This window comes from Tupaia chinensis, unplaced genomic scaffold, assembly GCF_000334495.1.
Source record: "Tupaia chinensis unplaced genomic scaffold, TupChi_1.0 Scaffold000591_1, whole genome shotgun sequence".
Lineage (NCBI taxonomy): Eukaryota > Metazoa > Chordata > Mammalia > Scandentia > Tupaiidae > Tupaia > Tupaia belangeri.
The window spans coordinates 143,784-157,478 of record NW_006160107.1 but is presented as its reverse complement, the minus strand read 5'-3'; positions in this window follow the sequence as shown (position 1 = coordinate 157,478).

Below are 13,695 nucleotides of genomic sequence, written 5' to 3'. Positions count from 1 at the left end.
GGGGTGAGAAAAAAGTGTATCTCGCAATTTTTGGATGGAAAGCTCTGTAGATGTCTGTTAAGTCTATTCATTTCATTGATGGTATTATTCAGACCCTTTATCTCTTTATCCATTTTTTGTCTAGATGATCTGTCCCGAGGGGATAGTGCAGTGTTGAGATCTCCAACAATTAGTGTATTGCAGTCTATCTCCCCTTTTAGATCTAACAGTCTTTCCTTAACATATTTGGGGGCTCCTGTGTTGGGTGTGTAGATATTTATAAGAGTTATATCTTCTTGATCTATTGATCCTTTTAATACAATATAGTGTCCTTCTTTGTCTCTTCTAACAGTTTTTGTTTCACAGGGTATTTTGTCAGAAATTAGTATCGCAACTCCAGCTCTTTTCTGGTTCTTAATTGCATGGAAAACCTTTTTCCAACCCTTCACTTTCAGTCTATGTATGTCTTTATCAATGAGGTGGGTTTCCTATAGGCAACAGATAGAGGGTCTCTGGTTTTTTATCCATTCAGCCAGTCTGTGTCTCTTGATTGGGGAATTTAATCCGATCACATTCGGTGTTATTATCGATGTAACTGGATCTGTCCCGACGTTTAAGTTGGCCATTGTCACAGCAGCCTTTTATTCCTTTGTTTCTGTCTGTTAGCTCTTTAGTTTTCCTGGAACAGTACTTTCTTCAGAGTTTCTTGAAGAGCTGGTCTGGTGCTGACGAATTCTGGTCTTGTTTGTCTGAGAAGATTTTAATCTTCTTTTCCCATATGAAGGATATTCTTGCAGGATACAATAATCTTGGTTGAAACTGGTTCTCTCTTAACACTTTCAATACATCTTCCCATTCTTTCCTTGCTTGCATTGTTTCCATTGAGAGGTCCGGAGTTAGCCTGATGGAATGACCTTTGTATGTCACTTCTCGTTTCTCTCTTGCCAGTTTTAGTATCATTTCTTTATCTGTGGTCTTGGATAGTCTGGCTACGATGTGCTCTGGGTAAGATCTTCTGGGGTTGATTCTAACTGGGGTCCTTTTTATTTCTTGGGTCTTGATGCTTGAGTGCATCTCTAGACTCAGGAAATTTTCTTCCAGGATTTCATGGAATAGATTTTCCATGCCGTTATTAGTTTCTTCACCTTCTGGGATGCCAATTATTCTGATATTTGGGAGTCTTATGGAATCTAGTATTTCTTGTATATTATCCTCATGTTTTTTTGTTATTTTCTCTATCTTTTTGGTGGTTCTTTCTAGGTCAGAGGTTTTATCTTCTACATCAGAGATTCGATCTTAAGCTTGGTCTAATCGACTTTTAATACTTTCAAGGGAGTTTTTGATTTCCTCTATTCCAGACTTTATCTCTAATAGCTCCATCTGGTTCTTTCTCAGAGTCCATTTCTTCTTTTATATCTTGGAATGACTTCCTCATCTCTTGGAGTTCGTTGTCTCTTTTCTGTTCCAACTCAAAGAATTTGCTCTCCATAAATGTTCGAAATTCTTTGTTGACATTTTGGTAACGTCATCCATTAGCATGAAAGATGGAGGGGAGTTACTCTGTACTTTTGATGGAGATGTATTTCCTTGTTTATTCATACCTGAGGCTCTTCTTCTACTTCTAGCCATTGGAAGATGTATTCACTTTGAATACCTCTTGAGGGAAGGTTACTCCGACTAGGAGTAAGTGACCTTCCCTTTTGCTGCAAATTAATGTTTGCCAAAGTCTCTCTTCTGTTGTTTTTACCAATGTGGTATCAAGAGGGGTACTCTATTGAGGTGTCTGAAAAGCAACGTCTCCTTTTTTTTCAGATGGATCAGTACAAGGGAAGATCCCAGAGAAAGTTATGTTGTTAGGGGATTTCAGATATCTGACTATAGACCTGTCTAGTCCTTCTGGCAGGGTGTAAGATGAAGAGGAGAGGGTATTAGGTGAAACAACACAAGAAAAAAAAAAACAGAAATAAAGAAAAAGTCATGCCGTGCACGGTTTCACCAGAGACCTGCCGCTGGGTCTGTGGCCTGCTGCTGGGGACAGGACAGGCTGGGGTAGGGGGGAGAGCAGGAAATTATCAAGAGAATAAAGAAGCTTAAAATCCAAAGCAGAAAGTAATGGTGACCTACCTAGGGGGTGGGCGCTTGGGCTGGGGTCTGCAGGTGAGGTGAGTGGGCAGTGATGTCCCTGCCTCAGAATCGCTGGCTGGCCAGAGGCCTGCCGCTGGGTCAATTTCTCACTTTCTGTTACTCTCTCTCTCTCTGGTGAGTGTATATACCCAATAGCAAAATCTCTAAAATAATATTAATAACAACAACTGCCTCATCCTTTCTAGACAATACCTCCTTTTCAGGAGTTACAAAGAATGAGGCAGGTCCAGGTTCATAGAGAAATATCTAAAACACAATGTAAATTAAAAAAATATATATAGCAAATGGCGGGCCAGTGTCATGGTGGTTAAGAGGCTGGGTCCTACGTAGCCAACCATGCAGTTCATGTGCCTGAACCTGCCGGGCATATGTGCATGTGTGTCCCACATCCCAGAAGGAGAGGTGGAGAAGAGACATGGTCATGCACCATGGAGGGTGCCTTCTTCTTCCCTCTCTCTTTCTCTTTCTGCATCTCTCCAACAAGTGCATCCACCCTCTAGTAAATTATACATATACATACCATGTGATTCATCTATGTTTGAAACAAACAATTCCTATGTGTGTGTGTATGTGTGGTGGGTACATGTATGTGGGTGCAAATGCATAACATAATTATGGACATTTCAAATAAGTGTTCTCCAAGGAAGGGGCTAGAACTGGAGGAGGCATGTTTACAGATTTTTAAATAAATGAATACAGTTACACTTCCGCAACTCCTTCCCACCAAGAAAGCAAAGTAGGGTGACTAAGGAGTAGACAAATTTGTCAGGAGCCGTCACACTCACCTTTCCTCTTGGTGCAATGGTAAATCTGGCCAGGCAAGGGGTATGGGTTGGGTGGAGGCAGAAGGTCCTGGGAGGGGCTGGAGACACTGTTCTCACATTGGTACTGAGAGCCCAAGTTGGATGAGGTGGAAAGAGCTCAAGGCTCGCTGCTGAAAGGACTGTGCTTGGAAGCTACTTTTTGCCTCACTGTGCTCCTGGGAACCACGGGATATTCTTTAATGAAAGAGAGAAGGTAGAAAATAATGTTTGTTAGTGTCCTGATACAAATTCCCCACTGGTAGAACCATAAGTCAAAGAGTTTACCAGAAAAGTCACTGGATAAAACACAAATTAAAAAAAATTAAAAACAAACAAACAAACAAAGAAAACAGTTGAGTTCTCTGCCACAGTGGTCAAGAGAAGCCAGATCAAACCACAGTTTGCATCTGGGCCTGGTCAGCCTGAAACACACTGGACACATACATGAGTGCCCAAGGTCCAACACGTGGAAAACTGGAGGAAGGGGGTTGCAACATGACTAGACCCCGTGGAAGGTGTTCTTTTCTCTCTTTTATTCTCACTTGTGCATATGCATGCTCTATCATGAATAAAGGAAAATATAAATAATTAAACATCTTTAGGGCCAGCCAGTGGTATGGTGGTTAAGGAAATATATCCCACATAGCCAATTGCACAGTTCTAGTCCTGGACCCAGTAGCTTCGGAAACATGCCAGGCATGTGTGTGTGTGCATCCCAAAATCCCAAAGGGAGAAATACAGAAATAACTGTGGGATGGATATCCCCCATGGGAGGTGCTTTCTCACTTTTTCTCTCTTATCTACCTGTCTCTCTCTCTGTCTCTGTCTGGCAGGTACATGCACACTGTAGCAAATACGAAAAACAAAATTCAAGAAACACAAGGATCAGGGCTAGTAGGTGGCGTGACGGTTAAGGCACTGAATTCCCACATGGCTGACCTCAGATTGAATCCCAGACCTGTCAGCTTGAAGATCATGCCACATGTGTGTACAAGCATGCCCAAAATCTGAGGAGGAGATAGAGGAGAAGGGATAGAGGCATGGCATCCCACCAGGGGTGATTTCTCACTTTCCCTCTCTGTCTCTCTGGCGAGTGCATATGCCCTATGGCAAAAACCTAGCAATGAAACAAAGGGGTCTTCGATGAGCAAAATGATCCAGTTATACTAGTGTACCATATGTCATGTACGTATAACTTTTCATGTCTTATACAATAGGCAAGTAGGTTTACAAATAGCTCTACATATGTAGAAAGGTAAATGAGCTCCTTCAGTTAAGAACACTCCTGGGACCAGCAGTTAGCGTAATGGCTATGTCACTGGACTCCCACATAGTCGACCGTGGTTCGCGTCCCGGACCTGGTGGCTTAAACTCACGCTGGGCACGTGTGCATGCGTGCCCAAGATCCCGAGAAGAGAATGGAGGAGAAGGGATTGCAGCATGGCCATCCCCCCTGGGGAGTGATTTCCCACTTTCTATCTCTCTGTCTCTCTCTCTCTGGCAAGCGCACGCGCCCTATAGCAAAAACCTCTAAAAAAAAAAAAAAGAAAAAACACTCCTTAACAATAAATACCTATGAAATTTTGAAATATTTCAACCTAGTCTACTGGTTTTCTGGAGAGGCTTTTACTATAGGGTGCATGTGCTCGCCAGAAAGACAGAGAGACAGAAAGTGAGAAATCACTCCCCAGAGGGGATGGCCATGCCACAATCTCTTCTCCACTATTCTCCTCTCGGGATCTTGGACATGCATGCATACACACTCAGGCATGAGTTTAAGCCACAGGGTCCAGGACTCAAACTGTGGTCAACTACATGGGAGTCTAGCGACATAACCATTACGTCAACTGCTGGTCCCGTAGTCTACTTGTTTTTACAATCCCTTAATTCAAAAGATAAATGGGCAACTATTTATCAAGAAATTTAATCTCTGGGTGTCTGTCTTTAAAACAGGGCTGAAGTCTTGGCCCAAAGTTAATAAAAAATGGCAGCTAACCACCTAGGATGGCCAATCATGATCCCAGGTTATCCTAATCTGGGTGGAATTACTGCTTGTGTCTTACAATTTCCTTTTGAGATACTGTCCTTGTCACCACTGATATATTTCACTTCACCGTGCTTTGGTTGTTGAAAGAAGAAACTAATTCATTGTGAAAAGTGTTTATAAAGGTAAGGAGCACATAGGAAGTGCTGAACAAGTAGTAACTGCCACCATTTTTCTTTAATGATAGAGAGCATGCACACACACGTGTGCAAAACAGAAAGAGAAAGCACAGTGGGCAGAATCTCATCACACTGTGATCCTCTTTGTCCTGGTCTCCAGCACCTCAGGGTCTTGGACATGTGCATACCCCATGAGTTCTCAGGCCTGCTCAGGGATCTGAACCCACAGTTAGCCATGTGGCTTCCAGCACTGCAGTCCAGGACGCTACCCACTGGGCCCCTAGGCTGAGCCCACCATCCACATTACCATTGAGAGTGAAGAGAAGGAAAGAAGAAAGAGCACGGACAAGGAAGACAAAAAACAGAGGGTGGCTGGGACCAGCAGTTGGCGTAATGGCTGTGCTGCTGGACTCCCACATAGTCGACCATGGTTTGAGTCTTAGACCTGGTGGCTTAAACTCACACCAGGCATGTGTGCATGCATGCTCAAGAGCCTGAGAGGAGAATGGAGGAAAAGGGATTGCGGCATGGCCATCCCCCTGGGGGGTGATTTCTCACTTTCTGTCTCTCTGTTTCTCTCTGTCTTTCTGGTTAGTGCACCCACCCTATATATAAAAACCTCTCAAAAAAAAGTTTAAAAAAAAATAGAGGGTAGGATCTATGATGAGGCAGATATAAATTCAGGCCTCGCCTCCATCACTTACTGGGTGCCCTGGTGAGACACAACCCTTCCACACCTCAGCAATCACACAGGTAAACAGAGCCTAAAAATCTCAGTGACACCATATGGACAGCAGCCTCTAATGTGCAGCAAATCTAGGCTGCTCGCACTTAGGAGTGGTCCCTCCACATTCTCGCACCGTCAGATTTTACAGCAGGTATTCCGTTGTTTTTGTTTTTGTTTTTGTTTTTGTTTTCTCATACAGACTTAGAAACTTTAGTAAGACCCTCTCCTGGGAAGGAGGAATATAAGGGCAAGTAGCACTGGGTCACCCAGAAGAAGCAGGAGGGCAGGAAATGAATTGGAAGTGGAAGACTGCAGAAGAGTCTAGAGGAGGGGCCAGCTTAAAGATAGAAGAGGTAGGGTCCAGCAGGTTGTATAGTGGTTAAGACACTGAACTCCCACATGGCCAACCCCAGGTCAAGTCCCAGACCTGGCAGCTTGAGACTTATACCATGCCCATGTGCACGCATGCCCCAAATCCCAAGAGCAGAAGGCATTGAGCCATGGCCATTGCCCCGGTGGGTGATTTCTTGCTTTCTTTCTCTCTGTCTCTCCCATGAGCGCATGTACCCTATAGCAAAAATCACTGAAAAGAAAAAAAGAGAGATAAATAATGGAGAGAAACATCCCAGTGTGTAAGAAGAAGTTGATCTGACTCTAATATTCCCACATCCATCAGGGGACAAGACTGCCACCATTCAGGATGAGAAGAAGTGTTGGGAGAGGAATCTCGGACAAGGCACTCATAAAGTTCACATAATGCTGTATCGCCATTCTAAAATATTTTGACAACCATATTCCAACATAATTGATTTTCTTTGTAACCCATGTATTTTACTTTTTACATTTGTTCATATTATTCTGAAAAGTGTTCCAGAGGTTTTGGGACCAGCAGATGGTGTGGTGATTAAGGCACTGGGCACTCCCACATGGTTGACCACAGTTTGAGTCTCAGACCTGGTAGCTTGCTTTCTCACTTTACCTTTCTCTCTTTGTATCTCTCTGGTCAAATTAAAACAAATAAATAAATGAATGAATACAATTAAATAATTGTTTTTAAAAATATATTTTTAAAAGTGAGCTATAGGTTTCAACATGCTGTCAGAAACAGACAAGGCATTAAAAGGGTTAAGTTCTCCTGCTCTTGGGACCAGCAGATGGTGTAGTGGTTACATCACTGGACTCCCACCTGGCCGACCGTGGTTCAAGTCCTGGACCCGGAAACTTGAAATTCATGCTTGGCATGTGCGCGTGTGTGTCCAAGATCCCAGGAGGAGAATGGACAAGAAGAGATTGTGGCATGGCCATCTCCCTCTGGGGGGTGATTCCTCACTTTCCCTCTCACCTCTCTCTCTCACACTCTCTCCAGTTAGCACGCATGCCTTATGGCAAAATTATCTACGCCCCCACCCCGAAAAAAAAAATCCTACTCTACAAGAAATATGTAAATCCTAACCTCTACAGTCACAATTTTTGCCATAACCTGGAGTCCTATATTGTTCAATGAATTACTTTTTCACTCATTTTTAAACTACATTTCTTCCTTCCCTAAGTGGGGGACATACCCAACCTAGTCTTCATGCAACAGTCCACCCCAATCTCAGCCAGCCTTCCATCATAGGTACGTTTGTACCCGGTGTGTTCAAGAAGGGCTCTGAATATGAACCTACAACTTTCCACATGGGTCAGCCTTGTGAGCACTGCATTACCCCTGCATCACTGTCTGGCCTCCTATATTTTAAACCAATTTTGTTGTTGTTGTTATAGGGTTAATGCACTCACCAGAAAGAGAGAGGAGGAGAAAGTGAGAAATCACCCTGTAGGGGAGATGGCCACATTGCCATCCCTTCGCCTCCAATCTCCTCTCAGGATTTTGGGCACACATGCACACACACCTGGTGTGATTTTCAAGCTGCAGGACTCGGGATTTGAAACATGCAGTCAGCCATGTGGGATCCAGCACCTTAACCTCCATACTATCTGTTGGCACTTAAATCAATTTTTTACCCAAATAAGTTGAACCTCACTATAAGTAATATTTGTGAAAACTATGGGCTTGGAGCTAATTTTAGTTTCTCTTTTTTATTTTTTTTGATGAAAACCATAAATCATGTGAGTAGGGATATGATACAACTCAATAAAAGTCTTCCTTTTTTATAAAAAAAAAACAGCATTAATTAATTAATTTTTAATTTGACTAGAGAGAGACAGAGGGGGAAAGTGAGAAAGCAAGCTACCAGATTTGGGACTTGAACCACAGTTAGCCACGTGGGAGTCCAACATCTTAACCACGACACCATCTGCTGGCCCCTAAGTATAGTTTCGCAATTGCAATTAAAATAAGAACATAATGAGTCCAGCAGGCAGCGTAGTGGTTGAGGCACTGGACTCCCACATGACCCACCATGGTTTGAGTCCCAGACCTGGAGGCTTGCTTTGTCATTTTCCCTCTCTTTCTCTATCTGTCTCTCTCTGGTGAGTGTGCATGCCCTGTAGCAAATTTTAAAATAATAATAATGATGAATAAAATTAAATAATTTTTTAAAGAAGCACATAACTATGAAAATTAAATAGTACATCTGAAATCATCTCATGCACAAAGAGCTACACATGACACTTTTTTTAAAGAGATTTTTGCCTGAGAGCAAGAGTGCTTGCCAGAGAGAGAGCAAGACAGAGACAGTGAGGGGGAAAGTGAGAAATCACCCCCCGGGGTGTTGGCCATGCCACAGTCTCTTCTCCTCCATTCTCCTCCCAGTATCTTGGGCACACATGCCCACACACCCACCATGAGTTTCAATCTGCTGGGTCTGGGACTTGAACCACGGTCGGCCATGTAGGAGTCTAGCACTTAAGCCACTACGCCACGTGCTGGCCCCTACATGACACATTTTGAAGGATACTCCATTAGCCCACTTCACCTTTTCTGTGACCCTATGAGGTAAGGTGTTTTTGTTTTTGTTTTTTTTTGAATTATTTTATTTAATTTACTTTATTGTTATTATTATTATTTAATTTTTGTTATTTTATTTATCTTTATTTATTTATTTTCTTTAATTTGACCAGAGAGAGAGAAAGAGTGAGAGAGAGGAAATGAGAAAACAAGCTGCCAGGTCTGGGACTCGAACCTCAGACGGCTGTGTGGGAGTCCAACGCCCTCAACCACCATGCTATCTACTGGCCCCATTATCATTTAATTTGAACAGACAGAGACAGATTGGGGGTGAAGGGAGAGTGAGAAAGTGAGCCACCAGGCCCGGGACTCGAACCACAGTTAGCCATGTGGGAACTGTCTAGTGCTTTCCCATCAATGCCACCTGCCAGGCCCTATGAAGTAGATTTTTTTGTCACCATTTTATAGATTAGGAAACTGCTGCCCAGAGCGATTGAGCAATTTGCTCCACGTCACAGAACTAGACAGAAACCCAACCGGAATTCCAACCTGCACATCCCCTAACTACCTCAACCCACTCTCCTAATTACTTCATTCCATGTTTAAAGTATCATATGCCTTGGGCCAGCAGGTGGCATAGTGGTTAAGCACTGGACTCCCACGTGGTTGACCCTGGTTCAAGTCCCAGCCCCAGCGACTTGAAACTCACACTGGGTGTGTGTGCATGTGTGCCCAAAATCCCAAGAGGAGAACAGAAAAGGAATTATGTCATGGCCATCCTCCCTGGGGGGTGGGAGTGTGATTTTTCACTCTCTGTCTCTCTGTCTTTCTCTCTCTCTCTCTGGCAAGCACACACACCCTAATAGCAAAAGTCTCTCAAAAATTAAAAAAAAAAGTTTTTTTTAAATAAAGTAGCATGTATTTTTAGGGAAGCAGCGGTTTGGGGCCCATGAGCTCATTCCCACTTCTCCAGCCCCAGGGGAGGAGCCGTACCTGTCCTGGCCTCCTGCCATTATGTGTCACAGGAAAGCACATCAGAAAGACCAGGCAGAGGATGAGGAGTATGGGCCAATTTTCCATGAGGTGACAGAAACCCTCATGACACCCAGGGATCTCCTAGCCAAGCTTTCCTATGGCATGTGCCATCTGAGAGCCAAAGCTGGAACCCTCTCAAGCAGTCAGAATCTCCCTCTGGGGCCCAAGGGCCTAAATGGAATGAAATTAGCTTTATAGTTCTTGCGTTGAGGCCCAAGCTACATAATGGAAACAAAATAATAATAATAATAATAATAATAATAATAATAATAATAATAAAACGTTATAAAAGTTGTCCAACCTCTCTGGCAATTCTAGTTAAGTCTGCTTAGTTCAAGTCTTGGGTTGTCAGAGTTCCAGTAGGAAGGGGGGGAAATCTCTTTGGGTTTTATATTTTTAATGGGAACTTCATTTTTTTTAATTAAAGAAAATAAGCCCCAAAAAATGTTGGCCAAGGGAATTTACGAGAGAATGTATCAATGGACTCTGTGGAATTCTCTGTTCCAGTACTGCCAAATTGCAAAATTGCTCTCTGGAAAGGCTGAACCATGTTTCTGATTACTGACACTCACAGACGTGGGAAAGTTAGTTTATCCCCAGTGCCACGAGTCTTTCTCAGCTTGTTTCAAAGGAGCTCAAAAACATCATCCCCACCATCAACGGTGAGCATCGTTTTTAGTGCCTGAAATACCGTGCTCCATAGCAGAGCTGACAGGTGTCAAAATGTGGACATGGAAGGGTGAAGGGGCTTCTCTGCTTTTACAGAATTGTGGAGGCAGAGGAAGTCTGCATCGATCAACAACAGGGTAATTATCCCAAGGACCATTACACAGTCACAGGAACAACCAATTGGAAGAAAGTCATTAGTGTCAATATGGTAGACATCTCTGAGGTCCTTGCGAGAAGACAATAAATTACTTTCCTGCCCAGTTTAAGAACATCAAGAAAGCAGTGAGGACACGAGAAGCTTAAAAAGCTCTTAGGGGCAACCAGATGGTGTAGTAGTTACAACACTGGACTTCCACAGGGCTGACCCTGCTTCAAGTCCCGGATCTGTGACTCGGAACTCACTCCTGGTGCATGTGAATGCTTGTCCAAGATCCCAGGAGGAGAATGGAAGAGAAGGAATTGCATCCTGGTCATCCCCCTGGGGAGTGATTTCTCACTTTCCCTTTTACTGTCTCTGTCTCTCTCTCTCTCTTTCTGGCGAGCGCATGCACTCGACAAGACAAAAACCTTTAAATAGAAAGAAAGAAAGAAAGAAAGAGAGAGAGAGAGAGTAAGAAAAAGAAAAAGAAAGAAAGAAAGAAAGAAAGAAAGAAAGAAAGAAAGAAAGAAAGAAAGAAAGAAAGAAAAGCTAGCTAGCTCTTGTATGTCTGTGAGTAGAGCCAGCAGTAGAGGACTACTTTGTTTTGTTTAGTTTCATTTTACTTTTCGCTATAGGGCCCATGTGCTCACCAGAGGGAGACAGAGAGAGTGAGCAGAAAAAAGTGAGAAGTCACCCACTTGGGGGGATGGCCACACTGCAATCCCTTCTCTATTCTCCTTTTGGGATTTTGGGCACGCGTGCACACATCCAATGTTTCTCAACCTGTAGGATCTGGGACTTGAGCCATGGAATCAGTTATGTGAGATCCAGCTGCTTTAACTACCACGCCACCTGCTGGCCCCATTTTTGATCATCGTTACCACCATCCTGATCACCTCCTTATCACTATCCATATTGTTCTTCAAGTGCTGTCTAATGCTCCAGCCACCGTACTGAATGTTTTGCCTCATTTGAGCCTGGCGATCACCTTATTTTATGGGTACAATTAGACTTGCTTTAGATATAAGGACATTCGGACTCTGAAAGGTTTAGTAACTTGCCCCAGATCACACAGCTAAGAAGTAAACAAGGCTTGATGTCCCCGAAGACAGTCCATTCCAAAGCTCTTGCCAATTAACTTATACTTGATAATAGGGACTTGCCAATTACCAGCTGCTTGCCAAACGCAACCATCCTGCTATATAAAGCATGCTGGTAATGGGGACCAATAGATGGCATGGTGGTTAAGGCACTGGACACGCTCACATGGCCGACCACAGTTTGAGTCCTGGACCTGGTGGCTTGCTTTTTCAATTTACTTCTCTCTCTCTCTCTCATCAATTTTTTCTAAATAGGGCGTAATGGCTATACCACTGGACTCCCATGTAGTTGACCCCGGTTCGAGTCCCGGACCCAGTGGCTTTAACTCACACCAGGTGCATGTGCGGGTGTGGGATCCTGAGAGGAGAATAGAGAAGAAGGGACTGTGGTGTGACCATCCTCCTGGGGGGTGATTTCTCACTTTGTGTCTCTCTGTCTCTCTCTGCTGAGCACACATGCCTTATAGCAAAAAAAAAAAAAAATTCTCCAAAGAAATATAAGTGAATGAATAAATAAATAAAATTAAGTAATTCTTTTTTTTAAAAAAAAAAAAAGCATACTGGTGATAACAGAGTTGGATATTGGCTATACCCTGGCAATATGCAATATCAAGATCGACAGGTCAATTCTACTGCTTATGGGACCCTTTTTTGAACAAATGTCAAATCCCACCACCAGCTCTTCTGTATCAGCCGGTTCTCACAGAGAAGCTCTGATCAGACCCTGGGCTCTGCAGACACCAGCTGGGGTCATGAGCGCCTCGGCTCACCCTGAGAATTGGCATCCGTGGGCCAGCTTCTCCTGGTACAGCCCCTCTCACATGCTGTTCCACGTGAGCGATAGCAAAGCATGATGCCACTGTGGCCGGGTCTGGGCTGTGAAACATTACAAGGGAATATTGAAATCCACAGCCAAACTGCATCCTCAGCTTGTGGCCAGCTAATGAACACCCCCCACCCCACCAGAACGTTTTCCACGGCTGCAGACTGAATTGCCCTTTTCACAGGAGCAGGTGGAAGGGGTGCCAGTGTGCTGGGGTTTTTGTTCTGTTTCGTTTTTCCCCTGTGGTGCTAACCCAATTTCTGGCAGCCTTTTTCAAGCAACTGACACAGTGCCCTGGACAGAGCTGGGGACTGTAAAATCCCTGTTCTCGGGGAACACACCATCCCCCGCATGGTCACACTTTAATATGTGATAAAAATTAAAAGGGGGGAGAAGAGGATTTCTCATGGTTCCTGCAAACTAGTCATTTCAGGGAACAGGAGAAATGAAGATTTTCTACTGATAATTCAGCCTCCAGCAAACAAAGCTAGTGTGATTGAACTTCAAGAATTAGAAAGAAATACACCATCCATCAGATGACAAGAAATCACTGCAGAACCACAAGAAGTATGGGACGGCAAGAAAATACCTCTCCTCCAAGGGAGAAGAATAACTCCTCTTCATCCACAAGTAGTTCAATGCAAATCATGGAAATGTCTGATAAAGAATTTAGAATATTCATAATGGTGAAGCTAACTGAGATGGAAGAGAAGAGAGACAATGAACTGCTAAAGAGAAAGGAAAAAGAAGTTGACGAGTTCCAGGAGGTGAGAAAATTCTTGCAAGATCTAAAAGAGGAATTACACACTTTACAAAAGAGTCAAACGGAACTATTAGAAATGAAGTCTATAATACAGGAAGTCAAAATCTCCCTTGAAAGTATTAAAAGCAGACTAGATCATACAGAAAATAGAATCTCGGACATAGAAGAGAAAATTGCTGGCCTAGAAAAATCCACCATGAAGACTGATAAAATGGCACAAAAATTTGAGAATAATATATGAGAAGTACTAGATACCATCAAACATCCAAACATCTGGATAATTGGCATTCCAGAAGGTGAAGAGACCCATAAGGGCATTGATAATCTATTCCATGAAATCCTGCAAGACAACTTTCCAAACCTAGAGAGGCATTCAAAGATCCAGTCCCAAGAAATACAAAGGACCCCAAATAGAATCAACCCAAGAAGATCTTCTCCAAGACACATTATAGCCAGGTT